Source organism: Halyomorpha halys, unplaced genomic scaffold, assembly GCF_000696795.3.
Source record: "Halyomorpha halys isolate HHAL.00 unplaced genomic scaffold, Hhal_1.1 Scaffold269.1, whole genome shotgun sequence".
Lineage (NCBI taxonomy): Eukaryota > Metazoa > Arthropoda > Insecta > Hemiptera > Pentatomidae > Halyomorpha > Halyomorpha halys.
In genome coordinates, this window is record NW_027112099.1 from 223,430 (window position 1) to 230,552 (window position 7,123).

Genomic DNA, 7,123 nt, shown 5'->3' on the forward strand with positions numbered 1-7,123 from the left:
TGTAAATATTGTATATATTATTTTATCATTATGTTATTTTATTATTTATTTTCCATACAGATAGTCTGATTATGTTCATTTGTCTATCCTTTTGTTTGTATATATTTTAAGAGTTTTATTTTAGTATGTATGAGATCATTTATCAATATTACCTATTGCCCACAACTGTGTGGCAGATTGTAATATCTATCAATAAATAAATCTATCAATCAATAAAAAAAAAAAAATACAGTAGCAAAATACACATAAAAAAAAAAAAAAAAAGAGTCTTTGACTGATCTGCATAGGAAAAAAAAAGTGAGCAGCGGAGTTCCGGAAATAAGCTTATATTTTCTCCTCTATTTTCTCTGAAAAACAAATGCAAAGTGATTTAATTGTTTCATTATTGCTTACCTAATTGATCAGGATTTTTTTCGTAACCCCCTGACGAAATAAGTAATTGAATACATTCATACAGGACATATGTATGAATACATACATGCACTTGCTCAGCCTCCACTGGCTCAGCCTCCTCTACCAGTGATGCGGCGAGCGGGATTTACTGGGATCTTTTGAGCTCTGCTATACCCCTCACACGTGGGGAATAGAGTGGCCTCAGGTATCCTAAGGTCGATTCTGTAAATATTGAATATAAGATTGTAAATGTTATATTATGTTATAGATTATATTATTTTCATCATTATTTTATTTTATTCATTTTTTCATACACATAGTTTGATTATGTTCATTTTGTTTATTGTATATATTTTATGAGAGATTCTTTTTTTTTTTTTTTATTTATTTTTATACTTACTTTAGCTTCCGCATCACCCACCGATGGCCTAGTAACAATGTAAAAGTATTTTATTTTCCAGAAAAATACTAAAAAAATTATTATTACATTATCTAAACCAAAATGAGAACCTAAAAAAAAATTAAGATTTGATTTCAAACGAAAAATAGGACATTTTAAAACATTGGATATAACTTTATCACGAGTGATAATTATTTATTATAAAAATTATGCAGATGTCATATAAATAATGAATATATTAATACAAAAATAAATAAATACTATTTCCTTTAAAACGCAAGAGCCAAATAGTAGTGCTATCTCGTGGCTTCTAAAGCAGTTTGCTTTTTCAGCGACATCTGTTGGTAGCTCCAGCAATAGCTAACTAACTGCACATTTTGATATTACTTCTTTACTAGTTAAATATACTTCAGGTTTTTGGGTGAAAAAAATCATGTCGTACATTAGTGAGTGTAGTCAAAAGTCGTTCCCCGGCAAGAGAATGAGGTGATGAGGAGGAATAAAAGGGGTAAGACAGAACCACAACCGTATAGCAAAATTATTAATCCACATCAGAGTAATTATTTCTATTTTTTTCTCTCACAAAATCGCATAACTTAACGGCTCATCGTCATCACCATTGCCATTAATAAAAAAGGTCCAAGTTATCAAATTATTAACTGAACTAATCCAAATATTTCATTTTTACCAATGCCATAACCTCCTGTAACTTATTCCTAACAGCAGTTTTTTTTATTTATTTTTTTATTATTTTTTTTATAAATCTTTTTATTCTTATATTTTTCATTTAGTCCACTAATAATTCACCAGCGCACATAATCAAAAGGATTTTATTACATGAAATTCAGATTATGTCATTACACCTTTTAAAAATACGCAATAAAATAGTAGATATATTTTGTTGCTATTAATAAAAAACCTAAATTTTATTTATTTATATTTTTTGACCGACGTATATAATGTATTGTAATCAATTTTACGTTCCATTGGTAATATAAATTTCCTCTTTCTTCTTAAAAAGCGTATAGAATTAAGATATTATTCGAAAGGACTAAAACAAATCCTCAAAAATGTCACTCAAACTGGTCAACGATTCAACCGCAATAAAATATATAAGATTAGATAAATGAAAACCATAGTTAGCACATCTCACATCACTTGAAGACATAGCTGTAGACTATTTATTTCCTGCCATTTGAGAAACTTAAGACAAATTTTTGGTATCTTCCAATAATAATCTATCTGTTTTTTTTTATTAAGTTTGCCTAACCATAAACTAAGTAAATAAAAATTTGTAAGTCCCATTTATTTAGCTAATACAATGTTCAAATCTTTATATTGATAATAATGATGGGTACTTTTCATTTTGGTCATAATTTTTTTCTTAACAAGGGCGATAAGAATGCAAACCAGCACTTCGGGCCCAAGTTCATTTGCTTCAAAGATAGGCCACAACAACACAGTGGCAATCATAATGACTCCCTTTGAGTAATAAACTTGTAACGAGAACTGGCAAAGCCTTTAAGAAACAAATGAGTTTCATTCTGACAAAGGGGGAGGTCTCAAAACAATATTCAGTTGACAATCCTTAGAAAGAATTGATAAGCAGAAGCTTATTGTTATGCGAACTCATATCTTACCGTCTTTTGAATTTCGAAGTGGTATGCACAATGGATGTAAATGTGAATTTAATTTTATCGGAAGTCCATACATGTATATTAAGAATATACTAATCAGACGTCCGAATTTCTATAACTTCACCAGGGGTAAGCTTATATTATCTACTTAAAATTTGTTTGCATAAGTATAAAATAATGTAAAATGGTTTCAAATATATTTGAAGAATCTATGTAAAAAATTATTTTCAGTTACAAAAAGCTTAAGCAGAGAAAATTAAAGTATAATGTTTCAATTTTAATTAAAAAATGCAATTGCATGGCTAAGAAATAGTTCTTTTAAAGTCTAGGCAAAAAATGATTAGGCAAAGTTCATTAGTTCCTAGAAAAATTAACTTGCCAACTAGCTTGAAGAAAAAAAAAATTATTTTATATACTCTTGTTTGAGAGTGGTTTAGTTTATTCTCAATTTAATATCCTTTTTTTCTCTCAACTTTATTCTTTACAACGTTTCGACCCAAAGGTAGGGATGGGATATCGATATCGATATTTTGTCTCCGATATCCGATATTTTGATATCGATATCCAGTAACCGATAATATCGGAATATCGATATTTCCCTTCGATAATATCGGAATATCAGTTTCTAAAAAAAAAAAAAAAAAAGGTCGCACCTTAATAGTAGAGATATATAAAAGAAATGTTTAAAAATGTTGTATATTCATATTCCGATATTATTTAACCAAAATATCAATATTTGCTAAAGAAAATGTTAATTATAGTATTTTGATATTTGATATTGATAATGTCGTATTCATTTCGATAATTTTTATTTCTAACGTTAATTATAGCAACAATATTCCGATATTATTTTATACAGTATTCTAATATTATTTTATTAAAATATCGATATTTTGTTTAAAAGTACTAGACAAATCTAAAGTGAAATATCTATATGGAAGATTATCAAGGTATTTCAATATTTCATTTTGAAAATCTCATACTCCTTACGGTATTTAACATTGTTGATAATATTGATATCGATATTTCGATTTTTTTTAAATAATCGATATTTGGTTAAAAAAGATTAAGAAAATTTTATAAAAAGCTTAAAAATAGTTTTTCGATATTTTAAATTGATAAATTCATGCTCCTTTCCATTTTTACGCTGTTATCAATATCGATATTTTGATATTTATTCTTATAGAACTATCGATATTTTATGAAAGAAAACTATAAAATTTATGAAAAGCTAAAGTAAGGAATTTCGATATTTTATTTTGATAAATTCATATTCCTTTCGATATTCGACATTGTTACTAATATCGATATAGAAGATTAGAAATCTATTCCGATATTTTCTCATCGAAATATCGAAATTTGGCTTAAAAAGATTAAGGAAATCTTATAAAAAGCTTGAAAATACTTTTTCGATAGTTTTTCAATTGTTATTAATATCGGTATAAAATATTCGAAACAATATTTCATTTATTAGAAATATCGATATTTTATGAAAGAAAATATAACATTATATTAAAAGCTAAAATAAGGTATTTCGATATTTTATTTTTATAATTTCATATTCATTTCGATATTTAACATTGTTGAAAATATCGATGTCAATATTTCGATATTTTTTTAATAGAAATATCTTTGGATATTTGGATTTAAAATTTAAACAGATTAAGAAAATATTATAAAAAGCATAAAAATAGTTTTTCGATATTTTAAATTGATAAATTCATGTTCCTTTCCATATTTTACGTTTTTATTAATATCGACATCGAAGATTTGAAACGATATTTCGATATTTTATTTTATTGAAATATGGATATTTTATCTTTTATAAGTATAACATTTTATGAAAAGCGTGAAAATGATTTTACGATATTTCAAATTGATAAATTCATGTTCCTTTCGATATTTTACGTAGTAATTAATACCAATATCGAATATTAGAAACGATATTAATCAAATACTTTCATATCGATATTGCAACTGTTTAAAATATCGACAAAAATATGTAATTATGAAAATAAAATATCGATATTCCTGTTTTAAAATCAATTATTAACACAATCGATATTTTAAAATCTCTATACAATTTACTAGTCATTTTCAACAAAATATCGATATTTCGATAATGTAATATTAGAATATTGTTGCTTATATTCCATATCGATATTAAAAGAATAGAAAATACCGAAATAAATATGTATTTATCAACATAAAATATCGATATTCCATTTTTAATTATTCTATAAAATCTTCTAGTCTTTTTAAAAAAATGTCGATATTTCGATAAAATAATGTCGAAAAATTGTTGCTTAAATTCTATATCGATATTTAATAACACAAAACATCGAAATAAATATGTATTTATCAAAATAAAATATCGATATTCCTGTTTTAAAATCAATTATTAACACTATTACTAAATTAAAAATGATATTTTAGTCATTTTCAAGAATATATCGATATTTCGATAAAATATCGGAATAATGTTCTTATATACCACATCGATATTACAATAATACAAAAATTCAAAATAAAATATCGATATTCTTGTTTTAAAATCTCTACACGTAAATTGTATAGAGATTTTAAAACAAGAAAGTAAAGTAAGGAACAACGCAACAACAAGGAAAGTAATATCGGAATATTGTAGCTAATATTCCATATCGATATTACAACAATGTAAAATATCGAGAAAAAAAATGTAATTATCAAAATAAAATATCGATATTCCTATTTTAAAACCACTATATAATATTTTAATCATTTTAAACAATATATCGATATTTCGATAAAATAATATCGGAATGTTGTTCTTATATGCCATATCGATATTACAACAGTGTAAAATATCGAAATAAATATATAATATCAAAATAAAATATCGATATTTTTATTTTATAATTCCTATATGATATTTTAGTAATTTTCAAGAAAATATCAATATTTCAATAAAATATTAGCGTAAAATATTTCTTATATACCATATCGATATTACAATAATACAAAACATCAAAATAAAATATAGATATTCCATTTTTAATTATTCTATACAATGTTCTAGTATTTTTAATCAAAATATCGAAATTTCGATAAAATAATATCGGAATATTATTGCAAATACTTTCATATCGATATTAAAACAATAGAAAATATCGAATTAAATATGTAATTATCAACATAAAAAATTAATATTCCTATATTATAATCTCTATTTGATATTTTAGTTATTTACAACAAAATATCGATTTTTCGATAAAATATTATCGGAATATTGTTGATCACATTCCATATCAATATTCCAACTGTTTAAAATATCGAAAAAAATATGTAATTATGAAAATAAAATATCGATATTCCTATTTTAAAATCTCTATACAATTTACTAGTCATATTCAACAAAATATCGATATTTCGATAATGTAATATCAGAATATTGTTGCTTATATTCCTTATCGATATTAAAACAATAGAGAATATCGAAATAAATATGTATTTACCAAAATAAAATATCGATATTCCATTTTTAATTATTCTATACAATTTTCTAATCTTTTTAAACAAAATATCGATATTTCAATAAAATTATGTTGGAATATTGTTGTTTATATTCCATATCGATATTACTACAATGTACAATTTCGGAAAAAAATATGTAATTATCAAAATAAAATATCGATATTCCTATTTTAAAATCCCTATATAATATTTTAATCATTTAAAACAATATATCGATATTTCGTTATAATAATATCGGAACATTGTTCCTATACACCATAATGATATTACAATAATACAAAATATCGAAACAAATATGTATTTATCAAAATAGAATATCGATATTCCATTTTTAATTATTCTATACAATGTTCTAGTATTTTTAAACAAAATATTGATATTTAGATAAAATAATATCGGAATATTGTTGTTAAAGTTTCATATCGATATTACTACAATTTAAAATATCGAAAAATATATGTAATTTTCAAAATAAAATATCGATGTTCCTGTTTTAAAATCCCTATACAATATTCTAGTCATTTTAAACAATATATCAATATTTCGAAAAAATTATATCGGAATATTGTTGCTTATATTCCACATTGATATTACAACAATGTATAATATCGAAATAAATACGTAATATCAAAATTAAATATCAATATTCCTATTTTAAAATTTATATATGTTATTTTAGTCTTTTTAAACAATATATCGAAATTTGGTGTTGCTTTTTTTCATAGTTATTAAGAGTTTCTTATGTATTTTGATAAGGTATGACATAATATAAGTCTTCCAATATCTTGCTATGGTATCATTTTATAATTATTATTACTTTAATTCGTTAAATTTTCGATATCGATATTTCGATATTTTAAAATATCGATATTTTAGGTCCGATATAATATCGATATCGATATTGCTATCCGATATCGATATCGATACCGATATCGATATTTTTCTTTCGATAACCCATCCCTACCCTCAGGTCATTCTCAAGGATACCTTCGTATTGATTCGTCATTTCCTTTTTCAAACCTTAAAGGATTTTTAATTTAAAAGTTGCAAATGTGAATGAAGGAAGGAAGAAAAGTATTTTATAAAAGGTTTAAATATAGGAAAAAATTATTTAGAAAAGGTTATATGGAACAAAGGCAATTAGCCTGCATTTTTAAGATTTGAAAAAGGAAATTACATC